Source organism: Sus scrofa, chromosome 1, assembly GCF_000003025.6.
Source record: "Sus scrofa isolate TJ Tabasco breed Duroc chromosome 1, Sscrofa11.1, whole genome shotgun sequence".
NCBI lineage: Eukaryota > Metazoa > Chordata > Mammalia > Artiodactyla > Suidae > Sus > Sus scrofa.
In genome coordinates, this window is record NC_010443.5 from 170,159,621 (window position 1) to 170,183,344 (window position 23,724).

General features: G+C 37.6%; 2 long non-coding RNA genes across 5 annotated transcripts in view; both read left to right on the plus strand.

Annotated features, from left to right (window-relative positions):
- Nucleotides 1–23,724, plus strand: part of LOC102162695 — a 706,046-nt gene that overhangs the window by 243,821 nt on the left and 438,501 nt on the right. The gene's annotated exons all lie outside the window — the stretch shown is intronic.
- Nucleotides 5,986–23,012, plus strand: LOC110256865. Of its 2 annotated transcripts, none has more exons than XR_002338920.1 (3): nucleotides 5,986–7,329; nucleotides 14,104–14,177; nucleotides 22,985–23,012. It is a non-coding gene; the product is annotated as an uncharacterized LOC110256865 (long non-coding RNA). The 2 variants fall into 2 exon arrangements; XR_002338919.1 differs by lacking the exon at nucleotides 22,985–23,012 and adding an exon at nucleotides 14,374–17,113.

The following is a 23,724-nucleotide window of genomic DNA, read 5'->3' on the forward strand; positions in this document are numbered from 1 at the left end:
AAAAATGTGTTTAAGGGTCCCTTGCTAATCAGACATCAGGATGATGTTGATGTGACAAATGAGCAGGATTTAGGTTAGGTGATGAAAACTCTCAAAGTCTTGTTTATGGTTTAAATAAGACAAACTTGAAGTAGAGGGTAATGTGATTTATAGACATGAAATCTACCATCTCTGGAACTATTTGCAATCTTTGATAGTAAGAAGTAGAGCCTCAAAGATTATAGCTCCATGGGAAGCTGTGCAGGTAGGGCTGTTGTGATGGGTTCTTCTGTGCTTACTTTAATATGCCTCAAGTGAGTAAGTAACTATAAACAGCCAGAAAGGCTAGGTAGCTAAGGTTTGTGTTAACCCCCCCTCCCTCATTTTATTAAACCATCTGATTCTGATCAAGGATGAGGTAACAAAAATCTATTGGATCTAGGAGTGCAAAGAAAGGTCTGAAAGAAGATTTTTTATTTTGCCCACTCAATTCCAATAAATATCTGTTTTCTTTTAAGGACCTGGATGTTGAGAGCTTAATGTAATTGACCTCATACAGGTTGTGATGACAACTAGAAACCCCATCTCATGCTGAGAGCTTTGTTTCATCAATATCTTGGATCCTGGCCTGGAGTCAGCTCTTATTATCTGAAAACATACATCTATTTATTTCCCAAATTGCATTACTTAGAACACTAGTGCTACACTACATTTGTAGGAGAAAGATATTCCATAGTTAAATTTAAGTTTGGGAAACACATTTGACATACCTATCTGTTAGATAATTATAATACATTTTATTATATTATATAAGGTTTCCAATAGTTCTAATAGTAAATGAAAAATAAAAACAAAACAAAAAACTATGTTCAACCTTGTTTAATAGTCATCTCAATGGGATTTCTTCTATTTTGATTTCACAGACTAGTAATTAAGGCAGTGTGTTTTTGTTTAGACAAATGGACCAATGGGATAAAAAGAGAGTCCAGTAACAGATCCTTGTCATAATTAATGGACAAATGTAACACTGCGGTACAGTGGGTAAAGTATGGTCTTTTCAATAAAAGATACTGCATCAATCGACCTGAGGAAAAAATATCCTTTCCTCATATCTAAATATGAAAGATAAAACAATACGGCTTTTAGGATAAATGTGGAGATTGTTTTTATGATGTGGAGGATGGAGAATATCTATACGATATGGAGGCCAAAATTTTCTTAACAGGACATATAAAGAAAAACGAACAGAAGATTTCCTGCTTTTAAATTAAGATTTCTCTCTCAGACTGGGACAAGGTATTTGTACTTTATATATTTTACAAAAGACTCATGTATAAAATATGGTTGGAATTCCTGTTGTGGCACAGAGGAAATGAATCCGACTAGGAACCCTGAGGTTGCGGGTTTGATTCCCGGCCTTGCTCAATGAATTAAGGATCCAGCATTGCTGTGAGCAGTAGTGTAGGTCTCAGACACGGCTCAGATCTGGCATTGCTGTGGCTGTGGTGTAGGCTGGCAGCTACAGCTCCGATTGGACCCCTAACCTGTGAACCTCCATATGCCCTGGGTGTGGCCCTAAAAAGCAAACAAACAAACAAACAAACAAACAAAAAAACCCCTAAAACTAAAACAAAACCCTGCTACAAATCAGTGTCAAAAAGCAGATGATGCAATAGAAAAAAGTGGACAAAAGATTTGAACAGAGAAGATATTCAAAGAGCCAAGAGAGATATGAAAAAGTGCTCAAATTCACTAGTCATCAGGAAAATGCAAATTAAAACCAAAGTGTGATTACCAAAAATGGCTAAATTAAAAACAGAAAATTCCAAGTATTGTCAAGGATGTAGAGCCTTGGCAGTGGTCATCCATGGTTGATGGGAGTGTAAACTAGTGTAACCGCTTTGGAAAACTGGTTGGCAATATTATGAAAGCTGAACAAATGCTTATCTTATGTTCCAGCAATTCTGCTCTTAGTCTGTCCAACAAAAAAAGCATATATGCATTCACCAAAAGACAGGTGCTGCAGACATGTACACAAAGTTTATAGCAGCACTATTTGTTAGGACTTGCAAACTGAAAACAACTCAAATGTTTATCAACAGTAGAATGGATAAAGTGTGATAAATGTACACAGTGAAATATAATAGCAATGAAAATAAACAAACTATAACTGTAAAGAATAACATCGGTAAATACCAGAAATATAGTTTTGAGCTATAATGGCAGACATAGAAAAGTGCATACTGGATAATTTATTTATATAAAGTTTTTAGACAGGCGAAATGAATTTATACTCTCAGTGAGACAATGGTTACTGTGAGAGGGGACTTAAAGGGGCTACTGGGGTGCTAGTAATAGATCAGGATATTGCTTTTATTTTATAAAAATTCATTGAGAAATATATTTATAATTTGTGTATTTTCCTGGATATTTGATATACTAAAATTCAAAACATGCTTAAAAAGGCAGATATATCAAAACAAAAATTCACTTAAAAAAGATTCTTAGATCTAGGCTCCCAAGGAACACAATTTGGGAAATGGTGACCCATTCACATACTGCTATTGATATATATTGTTTATGTCATATTTTTAATGGAAATAAGATCAGATGAAATGATACTCTAGAGAAAACATTAGTGGACCATTTCTCCACTTAATTTTCAAATTTCTCATTTTTAATGTATTGAACACAGCACTAGGCCATAAATCATGAAGAAAATATTTAATGAGCATTTGAAAAATACTGAAAGAGATGCATTTTTCTTATATGAATTTTGAAACAAGGTCAAACTGAGATTCCTTTTTAGTTTGAAGCAATAGAAAATGTAAACTTTCAATAACTTTTTAAGAAGTATATTAAAATATTCAACAGATAGCAGTTTTGTGTATTTACTTATGATAGTTAAATCCTATTTTTTTGGTTACTCTAGATTTCCATTTATCACTGAAATGTGAGTTAATCTACACTGATACTAGTTCATAAAATATTAGCCCTTTTTCCAGTTCCTTAATACGTATTTCACCATTTAAGAGACATTTTTGATGACCGAATATATGTCTGGATCTTTGTGTAGATGCTTTTCTCCTACACTAATTAAATAATTAAATCACTTGCTCCAGAATGTTGAAATGCCAAATGTCCACTTTCTCTGCTTCCGCAGACTTCATACTCTGACAGCCAACAATTGCTGTATGTGTTTGACATTCAGAAATTGGAGAGAATAGGTCAGGACTGTGGCATATTGGCTTGTATTTTAAATAGCTGTGCATGAAGAAAGAGGAAGGAGACATGTCCCATGGTAATTTCTTTTAGTTATTTTCTGTGGTTCTTTTAAGACTTTTTGTTTTTCAAGAGAAAAATAAATGCTAGACTGGTTGTTTTTATTCCAACTTTACTTCACATGTAGTAATTTCTTTGGAAAATTATAGGAATCTGAAGTCTGGCTATTCAAAATTTATCTATCATATTTATAATATAGTCCAGTGAAATAATTATACTTATTACTATCATGCACATTTTGAAGAGAATTAGAATCATTGATTATGACAAAGAAATTTTTTTGTGGCAACAGCTTTACAATGTCCCTGCTTAAATTACTTTTTATATAGCTGACTTACCATATGAAAATTTATTTCACATAAATACATGCTATACATAGGTAGTCCTTTTTACTTAGGTTTATAAGGGAAGGAATCCTTAGCAACTTAAAAATATTAATTCAATCACAACTCATATTAGCCAATTATGTATTAATTTTTCTCTTCAGTAGAAATGTTTATATTTTGATGAATGTATTTGTTTGAGTTTTATCACAGACACTTTCTCCTTCTTACCTGCTGTGGAGAGTGCAAATGACACCAATCAAATGACCAAAAGGGAGAGAAGGCAGAAGCAGCAGCAGCAATAGGAGTGACAGCAGCAAGGGGTCAGGCAAAATTAGCAAATTTAATAAGTCATACCTAAATAGCCAAACCACAGGTCAAATCTCATAAAGGGACCTCCAGGGGAAATTACGCTTTTGTTGCTGTACTGAAATTTTATGGAAGTAAATATTATTAGAAATGAGAGAGTTCCTATCCCTTGTCATTAACTTCCTGAGCCAGTAGCAGGTAACTGATGGGGTCTGAGCTGACGACGCCATGGAGTGTAGTGACATCCATGAACTGATGCCATCAGAGGATGCTTAATGGTGCTACCATTCTAGTGTATGACAATATGCAATGGAAGAGAGGATGGACATACCTCTCTGGATAAGGTTCTTAACAATTCCTTAGAGCATTTGGAAGTTGATCAGAACTTTACTGTGGAGTGTCAGCTATGCTTATGTATTTATATTTTAGTTAAAGCCACTGTGTTACCAAGTCTAAGCTCGTATTGCTCACCACACAACAGGCCCATAAATCGAAAAACAAACTGCTGGGGGCAAGGAATAGAGACCTTATTTGGAAAGCCAGCAGACAGAGAAGTGGTGAACGAGTGTCCCAGAGAACCATCTTACCAAGTTAGAATTTGGGCTTCTTTTATACTAAAAGTGGAGAGGGTGTGGTTGCTTGGTGCAAACTTCTTTGTGTCAGAATTCTTTGTTCTTGCAGCTGTCACATAGATCAGGTCACAATGCCTTCATAAATCTCCAGCAAGACAAATGTTATTCTCTGTTCTGCAGCGTTTTATCTCTGTATGAATGTAGGTCAGAGCCTTGAAAATGGGCTATCCTGTATGTTTCAGCCTATAGGCATCATTCTTAACTTGAAGTGAAAGCAATAGAATACAAAGGTTAAGAAACAGACCTACTCTAGAGACAGATTCGTTCTTCCCTATTACAGTTATATTATGAATATACTATAGTAACTCTGCAGAGGCAGGGACAGTTCTAGTTCTTTCCTTTTTAGAGAGCTGTGCTGAGCTTAGAGGATAAGCCCAAGCCTTGGGAGTGGAAAACCCACGGGTGGGTGGAGTGAACCCCAGTACCAAATATCAGACTGATCAGAGCCTGGGGTCTCCCAGCAAGGATTGCCCTTGGTTCTGGTCAAGACAACCCCTCCTTCAGGCCTATGATTTTAGGTAGTAAAGAAGTGGATAGAGCATGCAAGACACACTGTCCCAGATTTGGTTGAAGAAAAATCAGGAGAATTTCCATACATGCAATATCAGATCAGACATGGTCTGGGCAGAGCTTCCCACATTAAGCACGATCAAAATAAAATGAGCAACAAAAACAAAATAATTGTAACTATGGCAAATAACCAAAAAACAAACACACAAAAACCTATGCATACATTACAGGGGGAAAAGAGAAAATGAAACTGGTATACAAAGCACAGAAAAAAAAAATCAGTCTAAAAGGAAACATTCCTCAGAAGTCATATTCCTGTTGATTCACTCTGCAGAGAAGCTTGCTGAAATAATTGATGTATTAAACCAGGGCTCAAAGATAAGATGATTAAAGAGCAGAATGGGGTAAAGAGGGATTGCTAAAATAAGAGTACAAATTGAGAACCAAAACAATATTATAGATATAATAAATAACTTAGAAAGGAATGGAAAAAACTTAAAAGTGATTGTGAGAGGTAGAGCAGATTTGAAATAATCAGTGAATGCAAAAAAAAGTTATTAAAGGGAAAAGCAGTCATAAAGATTTCTCAAAGAACTCACATTTTTGATTTCATGTTTTTTCTTCCAAAGAAGAGGGAAATCATATAGTCACAGAATCATTTCCATTTGCTTTTACCAAGACTGGAATAAGATGGAAAAGATGAAGGTGTGGCTTTTCACTGGAGTGACTCCTAACTACCACGGCCTCTAGAAATGTCTTTTTCTTTTTTTTTTTTTTTGTCTTTTTGCTATTTCTTGGGCCGCTCCTGCGGCATATGGAGGTTCCCAGGCTAGGGGTCGAATTGGAGCTGTAGCTGCCAGCCTACGCCAGAGCCACAGCAACTTGGGACCCGAGCCGCGTCTGCAACCTACACCACAGCTCACGGCAACGCCGGATCATTAACCCACTGAGCAAGGGCAGGGACCGAACCCGCAACCTCATGGTTTCTAGTCGGATTCGTTAACCACTGCGCCACGACGGGAACTCCAGAAATGTCTTTTTCAATTCAGCAATTAAATTGTTTTATAAATACTCCTGGTTATATAAGGGAAAATAGTAATTTCAGATTTTAGTGCAGCCTGAAAAAAAATTCTCACCTTCCCCAAAGTTTGCTTAACAATGTGTACCAGTTTGGTGAATGAGACTTTTCTAATTTTTGAATTTTTTGCTAAAATTCCAAACTGCAGAAAACTGAGTGTTTCCATGTTGTGCAGAGAGCCATCAGTAAGCCCTGAATATCTATCTCCCTTTTGGATCATATTAAGAGATAGCATGGGCTTTTTAAAGGCACACAAATAATTTAAAAAATATATTACATAGTTACATGAAATGGGTGAAGGGGATCAAAAGGTATAAGTTTCCAGTTATAAATAAGTCATGGGTTTGTAATGTACAGCATGGCAACTATAGTTAATGATTTTGCACTGCATATGTGAAGTTGCTGAAAGAATAGCTAAACTTTCTCATTACAGGAAAAAAATTTTGTAACTACATATGGTGATGGATATTAAACAGACTTATTATGGTGATCATTTTGCCATATATACAAATATTGAATCATTATGTTCTACACCAGAAATTTATATACTATGATATCGCCAATTAACCTTAACTTTAAAAAGCTAAATCACATGAAAAGGAACAGCTTAATTTGCCCTGATATTCCCAACTATCATTCCCAGCAGATATCGATGAAAGTAATAGGCTTCAAGGGTATTCACTGTGGTTTTGAATTCTTCACCAGCCCAGAGTGGTGAAGAATTCACCACTCACAAACCAAGATACATGGGGTTGAGGAGAGTACCTCACAGGAATTGGGGGTGCCTGGAAGAGGATTGGCATTGATATCTCAGTCATGGATTGGATGCCCATTCCCATGGCGGCCTTTCAGATCTGTTCCACAATTACGTAAGCTCTGGTGGGGCAAAATGAGAGGAACTACAAGGCAGAGAGGGAACAGCAGGTGAGAAGCTTGTGCATCCATTGTTTAGGGCACAAAGAGGTAGAATTTTACAAAGGGGGTTACCTAATGCAAAGGAATGCTGTGTGTGTGATCACCAGGGAGGGACATTTGAGGCAAGGTTGGAAGCAATGAGCCAGAACAGATGTTTCACTTTAGAAGGCTAAGCAGAGGGGAGGGATCCTTCAAGAGACACCCAATAGAATTCACATGCACTCTCCTGAATAAAACAAGCCTTTCAATGCCCACCACAGAGAAAGCAGTTTTGGCTGAGAGAGGACTGCAGCTGCTCAAGGTAAGTAACAGTGTTTTTGGCATTTTTCTCTAAGCTGCTTTTTTGTCAATAAAGGAAAAGCTAAACCAGATAAGGGAGGCATGAAGAAGTACAAGGAGCCTGGGTTAGGAGAGAGGAATGTTTACTGGGTATGAAATTGAAGTCGTAAATTTGGGCAGGATTGCAAACATGCAGACTCTGGCTCAAGTTTTTTTTAAGAAGTGGGAAATTTCAAAAGGGTAGTTATTGAAGACAAAACCATTCCATGTTTGGACTCCACTTAATTTAGATTGTTCAGTTGATCTATCAACACTTGTATGCTATAAAATTCTGCTATAGGCTCTGTAGAGGCTGCTACTTTTATTTATCCTTTGGTATCCTTTGGCATGACATTTATGGTTAGAAACTACATGATATTTTTTAATAGTCTTAATTGAATCAAAGCAGAGGATGGAGATGATATAATCCTTATGACACAGGGAAGCCTTTAACCACTTCTCTAATACTGATGACTATCTGAAATGAATTATCACACCATTCCTGTTTTAAAATTAGATTAATTCAGAAGTTAAGCCCTACTTTTCAAGGACGTAAGAAAGTAATTATCAGTCACATTTGGGATTTTTGTCCAAACCCCCAGCATTTCCAAAAGTCCTACTCTTTTCCTCTGTGGCACTGCCCTCTCCTGAGAACAGAAGTAGGCAGGGCCACAGGATACTTTTGAACCCTAAGTTTTTGCTTGTTTGGAGCAGGAAAAGACTGCTCTAAAAAATGTTTGCACACTATTTGATGTGCTGTAGGTCTGGGAGCCTTTTATGCATTACTGGCCTGATCATTTTTCCTTTCTTTCTTCAGCTTTGCTGGTAGAAGTGGAGGGTCTAATCCAAGCACCCAGTTTCTTCCTCCACCCCTTTAAAGCTTCTTTTCCATATGCTAGCCTCTCTTTTGGAGCAGATTTTCCTTGTTCTCTTCTAGTTGGGCCTTTTTTCCAGTTGTAGTGAAGGGAACGTTGACAGGATCAGCTTTTCTTAATTCACTGTGTATGCCAGTAGTGCTTCTGAAATCCTTGACAGATATAATGAATAGGTAAGCAGAGAAAGAAAACAACGTGGAGGAAAAAGAATGACAAAGTAGAATGAAAAAAAGTCAAAAATTGGGTTAAGTAAAAGCAGAATATTAAGGATGGTGGAGTGACATCAGAAGTCGCTTGTAATTTCTCTCTGTGGAACTGGCACTTCTGGGCCAGCCTGCTCTGTAGCTTTCTGGTTTGCACAAACGAATGGATATAATTGAAAGGATGTATGAATGATGTTACTGTGATTATATAACAGAGTCTAAGGAGCTCACTGTTGTGTGAAAGTGAACGAGCACTACATTTTACTAAACTGTTAGCCTGCTTTGGCAGCTGTTACACTGTGATAAATGATTGCAGAATTAATTAATTGAAGAGATTATTGCACAATTAAAATGTATTTCCACCAAGCAGTAATAATGAGAATTCATTGTTAGTCAGTGAGTGTCCACCATTTGCTAATGGGAAATCTCTCTCTTAGTATTGTAGGTAGAGGTTTTGAAACATCTCTATTAAACCACATAGTAGAGGTTTATTTGAAGAGGTGCCAACTTTTTATCCTTCCGCTGAAGGAGGGCTTGTTTTGAAAGGAGAGTCAAAATCTCCTATTTCCAGTTTGCTTTCTTCTCCTTTGAGTACTCTTCACTATCTAATTTTCCCTCAGTTTTCAACTGATTCGGTTAGAACTTAGTTGAATCAACCAATTTACTGCTGTTAAATTTCTTCATGTGTGTACAATTCCTTATAGGAAACTCAGAAATCGATTTCTATTGTTAAGAAGGCATTATCTTTGCTTCCTTTAGTTGTGTTTGTGAAGGTTAGGTTCTCGTCGCAGAAGGAATTTAGAAATGAGATGGAAATTGAGAAAGAAAAGTGAGGATTTATTTAACCGAGAAATACACCTCTTAAAGAAAGTTGGGCAGAGAGGTGAGCAGCTGCCCTGTGTTTCTCTGATACACTGATTATGGTCAAAAGGGGCATCCAGTTGCATGGGCAGGGTATTCACTGGGAAGATAAGAGTTTGGGAGTCATATTCCTTAATTTTCATTCCAATTCCACCTTCCTGAAGGGAGGAGGGATTTTTGTCCTTATTTAGCTCTTATCTGAAGTGTCATGGCATTGGCACATTGATGGGTACTTCTTATCTGCATAGCTAATTTTATTATAATGAGGGAATAATAAACAACAAGTTACATTAAGAAGCTGGAGATTGGTGCCCTTTTCCACCTTGCTTTGTCTTCCTCCAGGGCACTTATCACCCCAAAATGTGTGGTTTCCTCTCAGCCTGGAGGTTCCAGTTTTTTTGTCTGCCCACGAGTGCTACTGTTAGCATGATGCCTCGTTTCCTGCCATCTGACCCCATGCCCCCCTTCTCTGGTCATACCTAGCTATCTGTCTGCTGTAACAGTGGTTAAAGGAGAAAGTATTCCTGTTATATGCTGGTCCATAAAATATGTCTTAAATAGTCACATGAACTCACCTCTACTTCAGAATATCTGAAAATTACAGCAGGAAAATTTGATAACTTTCTTTTACCTTTCATAGGGAAACTGTGGTATGATAGGTGCAATTTTTAAACAATGATCCTCTGAACTTATTGTCAGTTGTTTTGGATAATGAGCCAGTTTCCATCACCCAGCAGGATGGGTTACCACCAAATGGAGTATCCCACGGGACTGGTATTTTCCTTCCTTTGTCAGCAGCAGCTGTGCCTGAAGATATGGTCTCCAGGTGGTGAGCAGCTTTCTTTCTCCCAGGCAACTCCTGTAAATAGCTGGCACCACAAAATACTGTTCTAATGTTGCCCCTTTAAGAAGAGAAGTCATAGTGGGGTGGGGTCCTTCCCCTGGAACATGAATGCATGTTGCATGGGCATCAAAGCACCCTGGTCCTTATTGCTTCTCTGTAGGATGGCAGTAGGATGGGGGACTGAGTTCCTTTCTTCTAAGAGTTCCTCTCTTTCCCTGTAAAGCCTTAGTGGCTTGTAGAATGGAGGGATCCACCTCATGGGACAGAGATCCAACGTCTCTTGGGTCTTAAAATTTTGACACAAGGTACTACTTCACTCTTGTGGTTTCTCTGAGAAGAAATATCCCCTAAACAAGCCAGATCTTCTACTCCACACCTTACTGTCTCCAGTCAGGGGTGAATTGAATTATTTGGTGGTATAAAACATCATTTATCTACACTTAGTCACGAGCTAACCTATCAATAGTCTTATATGAATGGCCCTTAGGGTTTCTTTCCCCTTCCGTGTCCACTCATGGAGAAGAGGAAACAGTGACCTGTGTAAATGTTTTGCTCTACAGACTCAAAACTTTTCTGTGCAGCTGGATTTGGAAGACAGAGAGCTTTGGAGCCTGGTTGGTTCTCACACTAAGCTATATCTTCCAGCTCACCCTTTACAGTAACAAGGATGGTAGTTTAGACTCACGTTTATCTGGTACATTTGTCTTATTTTTTAATTGGCTCAGAATGGAGGGGAACAGGATGGTAATGACTGGGACTCCTCAGATTGCAACAGCTCCAACATCTTCTCCAGCATGGCGCTATTGGAGGATTGAAGTAATGCCTACAGTGCTGCTTTTTTTTTGCACAGATGCTCTTTCCACTGATTGATTTACTACTAGTTAAAAGGTGGTGCTGTAGTGAGAGATTCAAATTCTGAATGTCTGAAACTGAGCATCTGGACCCAGTGAATTGGAAAATGATAACCCACTGGAAAAATTTTACTTCTAGGCTCAGTAAACAAGCTAATAGATGTTCTTTTGCAGCCTGGATGCTTTGCTTAGCCCCAGCCCGATTCTTAACTGTGGCAAAGGGATCTATATAGAAATGCAATAATATTGTCTGTGTAGTCATAGGTATTTCATGGTCTGTTAGCTTGACTCTATCCTGGATGTTGAGGAGCTCTTAAATGACTTGAAAAGTCTTTATAGAGATAGAGCATATTTTAAAGAAGTAATCAAGTATGTGAGTGCTAGCATTTAAAAGTCCAAGTTGGATAATACTGACTCTTCCAATCCAAGAGCATGGTATGCCTTTCCATCTATTTGTGTCATCTTTGATTTCTTTCATCAGTGTCTTATAGTTTGCAGAATACATGTTTTTTTTTTTTTTGTTTCTTTACGTAGGTTTATTCCTAGGTATTTTATTCTTTTGAATGTGAAGGTAAATGGGATTGCTTCCCTAATTTCTCCTTCTGATCTTTCATTGTTGGTGTATAGAAATGCCATCGATTTCTGTGTATTAATTTTGTATCCTGCGACTTTGCCAATTCATGGATGAGTCTAGCAGTTTACTGGTAGAGTCTTTAGGATTCTCTAGGTACAGTATCATGTCATCTACAAATGGTGATAGTTTTACTTCTTCCTTTCCAATTTGGATTCCTTTTATTTCTTTTACTTCTCTGATTGCTGTGGCTAGGACTTCCAAAACTATGTTGAAGAGTAGGGGCGAGGGTGGACATCCTTGTCTTGTTCCTGATCTCAGAGGGAATTCTTTCAGCTTTTCACCATTGAGAATGATGTTTGCTGTGGGTTTGTCATATGTGGCCTTTATTAGGTTGAGGTAGGTTCCTGCTACGCCCATTTTCTGAAGGGTTTTTATCAGAAATGGATGTTGGATTTTGTCAAAGGTTTTTTTTTCCCATGTCTATTGAGAGGATCATATGATTTTTATTCTTCAGTTTGTAAATTGGAGTTCCTGTCATGGCTTAGTGGTTAATGAATCTGACTAGGACCCATGAGTTAGCAGGTTCAATCTCTGACCTCGCTCAGTGGGTTAAGGATCCTGTGTTGCTGTGGCTGTGGTGTAGGCTGGTGGCTACAGTTCCAATTAGACCTCTAGCCTGGGAACCTCCATATGCCATGGGTGCAGCCTTAGAAAAGACAAAAAGACCAAAAAAAAAAAAAAAAAAGGTCCAAGTTAAAATTTTATTATACTATAAACATGCCACAAATAAATGATTTATTTACCAAATTAGTTTGTTGGGCTTAGAGAGTTCAGGTAGAAGAATCTTCCTAGTTTCTTAAAAGTTAGATTCTGGGTAAGAAGACTTGTTGTTAGAAATAGATAACTGCCTGAGATTAAATTCCTTATGAAGTTAATTCTGTAGCAGTCTGGACACAGCTTCTTCGTGCATTGTTAAGCTTTAATGGATAATTATTTGCTGACTATATTCTGAACTTTAGAAGATGTGTTTTGCAATTAGACTGAATGAATAAACAGAAAAACTTCTGTTTCAAAATTTGAGCAAAAGTGTACCATATGTGGTTCTTAAACTTAAGTGAATCAAACTATTCTCTTGGTGGCCAAGAGTTATCATTGAATTCATTTTACTGAAATGTTTTTCATGTAAAAGTAAAATCTCTTTATGACAAACTGATGGTTTTCCTTGTAGGCGCATTTGTTATTATATTTGAATGTACTGCTAGAACTCATACTGCCTGTCTAAAGGAAATGTAGATAGATTAAATTTGTCCAGGTTCTCTGTAGAGGATTAAACAAATTTGAGAAGGTGATGTGAGAATAGTGAGGGAAAAGAATCTCTTTCTCTCTTTTCTGTCATTTGAGTACCCCAGGAATTCATGTAAGCCCTGGGACTTCTCGAGTTTTCATTACACAATATTATTTATGTCCTTTCTTGCATTTTACCTTTATTCTTTGTTCTCTGGTACTCTCATTTCCTTTTCTTTTAATATCAGTGATTTTTATCCATAGCTCTATTGTGCCACATTACTCCTTGAAGGAATTACAGGGTGACTTTTTATTTTAACTCAATGAATTTTATTACATTTATAGTTGTACAGCAGTCATCACAACCCAATTTTATAGCATTTCCATCCCAAACCCTCAGCCCATCCCCCAGCCCCCTGACCTGTCTCCATTGGAAACCATAAATTTTTCAAAGTATGTTGAGTCAGTATCTGTTCTGCAAAGAAGTTCAATGTGTCCTTTTTTTTTTTTTTTTTTTAGATTCCACATGTAAGTGATAGCATATGTGTTGCTGTCTCACTATCAGACTAACTTCACTTAGCATGATAACTTCTAGGTCCATCCATGTTGCTGCAAATGCCATTATTTCTTTCCTTTATTGGCTGAGTAATATTCCATGTGTATATATACCACGTCTTCTTTATCCACTCCTTTGTTGATGGGCATTTAGGTTGTTTCCGTGTCCTGGCTAGTGTTTACAGTGCTGCAATGAACATCAGAATACATGTATCTTTTTGAGTCATGGTATTCTCTGGATAGATGCCCAGGAGTGGGATTGCCAGATCAAATGGTAATTCTGTTTTTAGTTTTCTGAGGAATCTCCATACTGTTTTCTACAGTGGTTGCACCAATTTACATTCCCACCAACAGTGTAGTAGGGTTCCCTTTCCTCCACACCCTCTCCAGCATTATTATTTGTAGACTTTGTGATGATGGCTATTCTGACTGGTGTAAGGTGGTACATCATAGCAGTTTTGATTTGTGTTTCTCTATTAATTAGTCATGTTGAACATCTTTTTGTGTGTTTTTGGCCATCTGTATGTCTTCTCTGGAGAATTGTCTGTTTAGATTTTCTGCCCGTTTTTTGATGGTGTTCTGTGTTTTTTTTTTTTTTTTTGTATTGAGCTGCAGGAGGTATTTATAATTTTGGAGATTAATCCCTTTTAAGTTACTTCATTTGCAAGTAGTTTCTCCCATTTTGTGGGTTGTGTTTTCATTTTGTTTAGGGTTTCCTTTGCTGTGCAGACGATGTGACTGTTGTATGCACTGAACAATGCCTGCACAAGACAGTACGCAATAAGTAAGTATTAAATGAACTGTTAGTATGTGAATCCATAATAGTTTGTTATATGGAAACCTTCTTTGCAATGTATTCTGTCTGTGATTTTATATTACAGAAGACTATTTTGTGTATATTCTAAAGCAGAACAACTTTATCTGGATGTTCTTTCCTCTTTAATGAAATAGATTTAATTGCAGAATATGCTTCTTTGCAGTCCCAGTGATGCTTCATTGTTTTTCATTATCGCACTGGCATCTAACTGTACATGCTCCATTGCTCATGCCATCATCCTAATGAAGAAATACTTTCAAACAGTGGAATGGACCATGTGCTTTATCTTAGCCTAACTGAAGGCTGTTGGATGAAAAGTGATAAGCTGTTGCCTGACGTTTTCTAAAACTATTTTTATTTCTTGTACCTGGGTGTAAAATGTGGATACATCTACTTATTTATAGTAATTTTTAAGGTTCTGGATAAGTATCTTCTACAAGGAATACAATTTACAGGTCTTAGAAATGATTCAGCCTAGTATTTACTAAAAAGATTCAAATATATCCGTTGAACAAATGAATAAAACAGCAAGCATGGAATTGGATACTACCACATAGAAATGTGGTTTATCATTTCTGAGAGCTGGGGGTTTCAGGGTATGTGATGAGAATGACATAAAGATGCAGTTTGATCACAGACAGATTTCAGTCTGGAGAGGAGCAGAGCTATATCCACACTATACACCCTTGTCCCCATCTTCCTTAGCATCGTCTTGGAGTTGGTCTATGGCATACTATAGTCTTTGAAAAATTCTGTCTTAAAGAATTCCATTACCATAACCTGTGTGTTAGAAGTCTCAATGATAAATGAAAGGCTAAGGAGTAGGTTTGTTTGAGTTGAGAGGATGCTAGTTCACAAGTGTTCATGTGTATATATATAAAATTATCAGAAATGATGCACTTTGTTGCTTTGCTTCCTTCTCTGTGCCCCCTCATGAATACTTCCAGGAGTATTACTTCCTGGCTTAGGAAGGGTATAATTTAAAAGGGGGAAGAAACATTTTGACATTTTAATAAATCCTATTAATAAACTGACATTTGGTTTTACAAATAAACTTGGGATTTCCAAATACCTGATTTTTAACTGAAAGGTACTATACTTGAGCTTGCTGTCAGGAAAACGTATTGAGAAAAATGCCAGATACATAAAGTGCTGGTGTTCTCCCTTTAGGTATGTTTTATTATTACCATGTTGTACTCTGACCTGCATGTAAATATTCCTGCTCATTCCAAGGTCTAAAAAACCTGGTACAAATAGGCTGCCACTGGGCTAAGAACCTTTGAGTTCTAAAATGACTCTGGAGCAATGTATATGAAGGTAGGCCATGCATAGTCATGCAGAAATGTTAAGGAGTTTCTCCTTATGTATGCACAACTGGAGGCATTGCTCTTCTTTGCCTAAGATTTATACTTCTGCTGTATCAAAATAATCTTTTAGTTAAGGGCTATCTGGAAACTTTATTTTTAAAAGCTTGGCCACTTTAATCAATACTTTAAATAATTAATTTAGTACTAAAATTCATTTAAAAAATAGGAAAATTTTCAGCATGAAATTGTACATTCCCTTTGTGGAAGGGCTATTTCCAGTAAATGTAGTCAATAAATTTATCTCTGAAGGCACAAATGTATGCCCAAGAACTTTGAATATCTGTGAAGTGGTTTCTTTGAGAAAAAGCCAAAATATTGTGCTTTGAGGTTGGTAAACTATGAGAAATCTCTCTTTAATATGAAATTAAGATATTTTTCTTGTCGTTAAGGGGAAAATGCCTTCCAAATTTTATTCTTTTGAGTACCCAATATCTCTTCAAAAAAAAAAAAACTTTATGCTAAACTTGTTGAAAACTGGTTAACAGAGTGTTTCAATTCCTGTGTCAAAAGCTCTATGAAAATAATTATTATGTATTATATAAACTGATAAGCATGACAAATTAAGTGTTAACCCAGAAGACTCCTTTCTGTTTCTAAAGATTAGAAACAAAATATGAAGTTTTAAAAAATTGATGGTAATAACACATAAAGAAAAATTAAAAAATGGTCATTAATGTTGCAGAATAAATTTGTATTTTGTCAACAGATGATAAATATATATTGAATAAATAGACTTTATTATCTAAAATAGCCCCTTTCTTAGTTGCCAGTAACAGAAATTTACTGGATAATTTAAGCTGAAAGGAAATATATTACAGTATGTTAGGTAGCTCACAGATTCAATACAAAGGTAGAAAGCCTGGCTTAGAAAACAGGCAGTGACCACAGAGGGCACAAACCACAACCTGGGTCACCTCATAGGACTAATCTCTAAACTTGTCCAGTGTCTTTACGTTCTTCTCCCAAGATGCAAAGTCTTGAGGGTGGGGGCTGGGCAGAATATGAGATATCTGAGAACCTGAGCCTGTTTCCCACACTTTCTGTCCTGGATTCCAGGGATAGGAAACTACCTCCTTCCTTAGCTCCCATGTTAGAGCTAGGATGTTTGATCCTACCAGTATTATAACCAACTGAGAATTCTCCAAAAATAGGAAAGGAATTTGTGTTGCCTCTCCCCAGATGATAAATACCTGCTTCAAAAAACTAAGAAAGAGAACTCTCTGTGAACATACCTGAAGTCTGAGATATAATAATTCTTACTATACAGACTAACTGTATTAACTGGATTATTTAGAGGATAAGTAAGCTAATGTAAAAAATTACACTGGATTATTTAGAGGATAAGTAAGCTAATATGAAAAATTAAGCATATAAATGTGATTTGGAAAATTTGAAACTTTGGGCTGCGATAGGATTGAAATAGTTTTAGTTTTAATGCATAGGGTTCAGTGATATTCCAATTCCAGAGAATTTGAATAGTGACTATCTAAAAATATTTTGTCTCTTTTTTTTTTTTTTTGTATTTTTAGGGCTGCACCTGGGGCATATGGAGGTTCCCAGGCTAGGGGTCTAATCAGAGCTGTAGCTGCTGGCCTATGCCACACCCAGAGAAACACAGGATCTGAGTCACGTCTGCAACCTAAACTACAGCTCACAGCAGTGCTGTATCCTCAACCCACTGAGCGAGGCAGGGATAGTACCTGCAACCTCATAGTTCCTAGTCGGATTCATTTCCACTGTGCCACAATGGGAACTCCCCCTCTGAAAATATTTTATTTTATTTTTATTTATTTATTTAATTAATTTATTAATTTTTTATCTTATTTTATTTTTTCTTTTATTACTCAAATGATTTATCACATCTGTAATTGTATAATGATCATAACAATCTGATTTCACAGGATTTCCATCCCACAGCCCAAGCACATCCTCCCACCCCCCAAACTGTCTCCTCTGGAGACCATAAATTCTTCAAAGTCTGTGAGTCAGCATTTCTTCTGCAAAGTTCAGTCTGTCTTTTCAGATTCCACATGTTAGTGAAAGCATTTGATGTTGGTGTCTCATTGTATGGCTGACTTCACTTAGCATGATAGTTTCTAGGTCCATCCATGTTGCTAAAAATGCTGGTATTTCCTTCCTTTTAATGGCTGAGTAATATTCCACTGTGTATATGTACCACATCTTCTGGATCCACTCCTCTGTGGATGGGCATTTAGGTTGTTTCCATGTTTTGGCTATTGAAGAGAGTGCTGCAATGCACACTGGAGTACATGTGTCTTTGTGAGTCGTGGTTTTCTCTGGATAGATGCCCAGGAGTGGGATTGCTGGAACAAATGGTAGTTCTCTGTTTAGTTTTCTGAGGAATCTCCATCCTGTTTTCCACAGTGGTTGCACCAATTTACAATCCCACCAACAGTGTACTAGGGTTCCTTTTTCTCCACACCCTGTCCAGCACTTACTGTTTGTGGACTTTTGGATGATGGCCATTCCGGCCAGTGTAAGGTGGTATCTCAGAGTGGTTCTGATTTGCATTTCTCCAATAATGAGTGACATTGAACATCCTTTCATGTGCTTCTCCGCCAATTGTATGTCTTCTTTGGAGAACTGTCTGTTTAGATCTTCTGCCCATTCTTTGATGGGGTTGTTTGTTTTTTTGGTATGGAGCTGCAGAAGGTGTTTATAAATTTTGGAGATGAATCCCTTGTCAGTTGATTCACTTGCAAAGATTTTCTCCCATTCTGTGGGTTGTCTTTTTGTGTTGTTTAGGGTTTCCTTTGCTGTGCAGAAACTTTGAAGTTTGATTAGGTCCCATTTGTTTATTTTTTATTTTATTGTCAATACTCTAGGAGGTGGGTCTGAGAAGATGTTGCTATCGTTTATGTCAGAGAGTGTTTGGCCAATGTTTTCCTTTAAGAGTTTGATAGTGTCTGGTCTTATATCTAGGTCTTTATTAATCCATTTGGAGTTTATTTTTGTGTATGGTGTTAGGGAGTGTTCTAATTTCATTCTTTTGCGTGTGGCTGTCCAGTTTTCCCAGCACCACTTATTGAACAAGCTGTCCTTTCTCTGTTGTATATCCTTGCCTCCTTTGTCATAGATTAGTTGGCTGTAGGTGCATGGGTTTAATTCTGGGCTTTCTATTCCTATTCCACTGATCTATATGTCTGTCTTTGTGCCAGTGCCATACGGTTGTGATGATTGTTGCATTATAGTATATTCTGAAGTCCGGGAGCCTGATTCCTCCAGCTCCATTTTTCTTTTTCAGGATGTCTTTGGCTATTCTGGGTCTTTTGTGCTTCCAAACAAACTTTAAAATATTTTGTTCGAGTTCTGTGAAAAATGTCCTTGGTAATTTGATAGGGATTCCATTGAATCTGTAGATTGCCTTAGGTAGTATAGTCATTTTGATGATATTAACTCTTCCAATCCATGAAAATGCTATGTCTTTCCATCTATTTGTGTCATTACTGATTTCTTTCCTCAGTGGCTTATAGTTTTCAGAGTACAGGTCTTTTGTCTCTTTAGGTAGGTTTACTCCTACGTATTTTATTCTTTTGGATGTGATGGTAAATGGGATTGCTTCCCTAATTTCTCTTTCTGATCTTTCATTGTTACCATATAGAAATGCTGTCGATTTCTGTGTATTAATTTTGTATCCTGCGACTTTGCCAATTCATGGATGAGCTTTTAAGTTTTCTGGTAGAGTCTTTAGGATTCTCTAGGTACAGTATCATGTCATCTGCAAATGGTGATAGTTTTACTTCTTCCTTTCCAATTTGGATTCCTTTTATCTCTTTTACTTCCCTGATTGCTGTGGCTAGCTAGGACTTCCAAAACTATGTTGAATAGTAGTGGTTAAGAGTGGACATCCTTGTCTTGTTCCTGATCTCAGAGGGAATTCTTTCAGCTTTTCACCATTGAGAATGATGTTTGCTGTGGGTTTGTCATATATGGCCTTTATCATGTTGAGGTAGGTTCTCACTATGGCCACTTTCTGAAGGTTTTTATCAGAAATGGGTGTTGGATTTTGTCAAAGGCATTTTCTGCATCTATTGAGAGTATCATATGGTTTTTATTCTTCAGTGGTGTATCACACTGATGGATTTGCGGATACTGAAGTACTGTTGCATCTCTGGGATAAATCCCACTTGATCATGATGTACAATCCTTTTAATGTATTGTTAGATGTGATTTGCTAGTATTTTGTTGAGGATTTTTTGCATCTATGTTCATCAGTGAAATTGGCCTGTAGTTTTCTTTTTTTTGTGGTATGTTTGTCTGGTTTTAGTATCAAGGTGATGGTGGCTTCATAGAATGAGTTTGGGAGTATTCCTTCCTCTGCAATTTTTTGAAATAGTTTCAGAAGGAGAGGTGTTAGCTCTTCTCTAAGTGTTTGATAGAATTCGCCTGTGAAGCCATCTGGTCCTAGACTTTTGTTTGTTGGAAGTTTTTTTTTTTTTTTTTTTTTTTTTTTTTGTCTTTTTGCTATTTCTTTGGGCCACTCCCGCGGCATATGGAGGTTCCTAGGCTAGGGGTCTAATCGGAGCTGTAGCCACCGGCCTACGCCAGAGCCACAGCAATGCGGGATCTGAGCTGCGTCTGCAACCTATACCACAGCTCACGGCAACACTGGATCATTAGCCCACTGAGCAAGGGCAGGGACCGAACCCGCAACCTGATGGTTCCTAGTTGGATTTGTTAACCACTGCGCCACGACGGGAACTCCTGTTGGAAGTTTTTTAATCACAGTTTCAATTTCAGTTCTTCTGATGGGTCCATTCATCTTTTCTATTTCATCTTGTTTTAGTCTTGGAAGATTGTACTTTTCTAAGAATTTGTCCATTCTTCTAGGTTTTCTGTTTTATTGGCATATAGTTGCATATAATGGTCTCTTATGATCCTTTGTGTTTCTGTGATGTCTGTTGTTACTTCTTTTTCATTTCTAATTTTATTGATTTGAGTCCTCTCTCTTTTTTTCTTGATAAGTCTGGCTAAGGGTTTATCAGTTCTGTTGATCTTCTCAAAGAACCAGCTTTACATTTCATTGATCTTTTCTATGGTTGTCTTTGTTTTATTTCATTGATTTCTGCTCTGATCCTTATGATTTCTTTCCTTCTGCTAACTTTAGGTCTTGTCTCTTCTTCTCTCTTGAGCTGCATTAGATGTAAAGTTAGCTTGTTTATTTGAGCTTTTTCTTGTTTCCTGAGGTGGGCTTGTATTGCTATAAACTTTCCTCTTAGAATGGCTTTTGCTGCATCCCATAGGTTTTGGAGTGTCGTATCTTCATTGTCATTTGCTGCTAGGTATTTTTTAATTTCCTCTTTGATTTCTTTAGTGATCCATTGGTTGTTTAGTAGCGTGTTGTTTAGTCTCCACATGTTTGTGTTTATTGCAGTATTTTTCTTGCTGTTGATTTCTAGTCGTGTAGCGTTGTGGTCGGAAAAGATGCTTGATATGATTTCAGTTCTCTTAAAGTTACCAAGGTTGGATTTGTAGCCCAGGATGTGATCAATCTTAGAGAATGTTCCATGTGCACTTGAGAAGAATGTGTATTCTGTTTCTTTTGGATGGAATGTCCTATAAATATGTATTAAGTCCATCTGGTTTAATGCATCATTCAGGGCCTGTTTCCTTATTGATTTTCTGTCTGGTTGATCTGTCCATTTCTGTAAGTGGAGTGTTAAAGTCCCCGACTATGATTGTGTTATTGTTGATTTGTCCTTTTAAGGTTGTTAGCAGTTGCCTTATATATTGTGGTGAACCTATGTTGTGTGTGTAGATATTTAAAATTGTCATATCTTCTTGGATTGATCCTTTGATCCATTATGCAGTGACCTTCTCTGTCCCTTAAAATATTCTTCATTTTAAAGTCTATTTTGTCTGATATGAGTATTGCTACTCCAGCTTTCTTTTGATCCCCGTTTGCATGAAATATTTTCTTCCATCCTCTCACTTTCAATTTGTATGTGTCCCTAGAAGTGAAGTGGGTCTCTTGAAGACAGCATATGTATGGATCTTGTTTTTGTATCCATTCAGTAAGTCTATGTCTTTTGGTTGGGGCGTTTAGTCCTTTAACATTTAAAGTAATTATTGATATGTATGTTCTTATTACAATTTCATTAATTGTTTTGGATTTGTTTTTGTTGCTCTTTTTTCTTTCCTTCTTCTCTTGCTCTCTCCTCTTCTGGTTTGATGACTATCTTTAGTGTTGTATTTGAGTTGATTTTACTTTGTTTGTATATCCATTGTAGATTTTTGGTTTGCAGTTATTCTGAAGTTTTGATATAAGAGTCTATATGTATAGGAGATTGTTTTAAGTTGTTGCTCTCTTGATTGCAAGTTCATCTCCAGTGTCCTGCACTTGTACCCACTTCTTCTCATGATTTCTGATTTTAGTGATATAACTGTGCATGGATGATTTCATATCTTACTGTATAGATACCTTTACTGGTGAGCCTTGTCATTTGTGGAATTTTTGTCTCCTGTTGCTGTCTTTTCTTTTCTGCCCTAGAGAAGTTCCTTTAGTATTTGTTGTAAGGCTGGTTTAATGTTGCTGAATTCTCTCAACTTTTGCTTATCTGTGAAGGTTTTGATTTCTCCTTCAAATCTGAATGAGAGCCTTGCTGGGTAGAGTAATCTTGGTTGGAGGTTTTTTTCCTTTCATCACGTTGAGTATATCATGCCACTCCCTTCTGGCCTGCAGAGTTTCTGCCAGTAACCTTATGGGGGTTCCCTTGTATGTTACTTGTTTCTTTTCCCTAGCTGCTTTCAAGTTTTTCTCTTTGTCTTTAATTTTGGTCAGTTTGATTAATATGTGTCTCGGGGTGTTCCTCCTTGGGTTTAATTTATATGGTACTCATTGTGCTTCCTGGATTTGAGTGAGTGGTTCCTTTCCCATGTTAGGGAAGTTTTTGGCTATTATCTCTTGGAATATTTTTTCTGTCCCCTTCTCTCTCTTCTCCTTCTGGCACCCCTATAATGCGGATGTTTGTGCGTTTAATGTTGTCCCAGAGTTCTCTGAGACTCTGTTCATTTGTTTTCAATCTTTTTTCTCTTTTCTGTTCTGCATCCGTAATTTCTACTAATCTGTCCTCCACCTCGCTTATTTGTTCTTCTGTCTCCTGTATTCTACTGTTGGCTGCTTCTAGTGAATTTTTATTTCAGTTGTTGTATTTTGCATCTCTTCTTGTTTAGGTTTTATATCTTGTATCTCTTTGCTCAGTGTTTCCTGTAAGTTATCCCTCTTTGCCTCCAGTTTGTTTCCAATGTCTTGCATCATCTTCAGCATCAACAGTCTAAAGTCTTTTTCCTGGAGGCTGAGAATCTCCTCATCACTTAGCTGTTTTTCTGGGGTTTTTCCTTTCTCCCTCATCTGAGTTATAGTTCTCTGTCTTTTCATTTTTATAGGTTTTTGGTGTGGTGACCTTTTTACAGATACTAGAGTTGTAGCCTCTCTTACTTCTGGTGTCTGCCCCCCTTGTGGCTGAAGTAAGTACAGGGGCTTGCTGTAGGCTTCCTGATGGGAGGGGCTGATGCCTGCCCACTGGTGGGTGGAGCTGATTCCTATCCCTGTGGTGGGTGGGGCTTAGTCTCTGGATGGGATTAGAGGCAGCTGTGTGCCTGAGGGGTCTTTAGGTAGCCTGTTTACTGAGGGGTGGGGCTGTGATCCCACCTGGATTGTTGTTTGCCCTGGGACTTCTCAGCAGCTGACTGATGGGTGGGGCCAGATTTTCCCAAAATGGCCCCCTCCAGAGAAAGGCATGTCTGCTGAGTATTCCTGAGAGCTTTGCTTTCAATGTCCTTCCCTCACAACAAGCCGCATTCACCCCTGTTTTCCCAGAATGTCGTCCAAGAACTGCAGTCAGGTTTGACCCAGATTCCTATGGAGACCTTGCTCTGCCCTGGGACCCAGTGCACATGAAAGTCTGTGTGCACCTTTTAAGAATGGGGTCTCCGTTTCCCCCCAGTCCATGGAGCTCCTATGCACAAGCCCCACTGGCCTTCAATGCCAGATGCTCTAGGGGCTTTTTCTCCCAGGGCCAGATCCCCACATGTGAGAGTTTGATGTGGGGCTTAGAACTCTCATTCCTGTAGGTGAGTCTCTGTGAACCAGTTAGTTTCCAGTTTGTGGGGCTTCCCACCCAGGA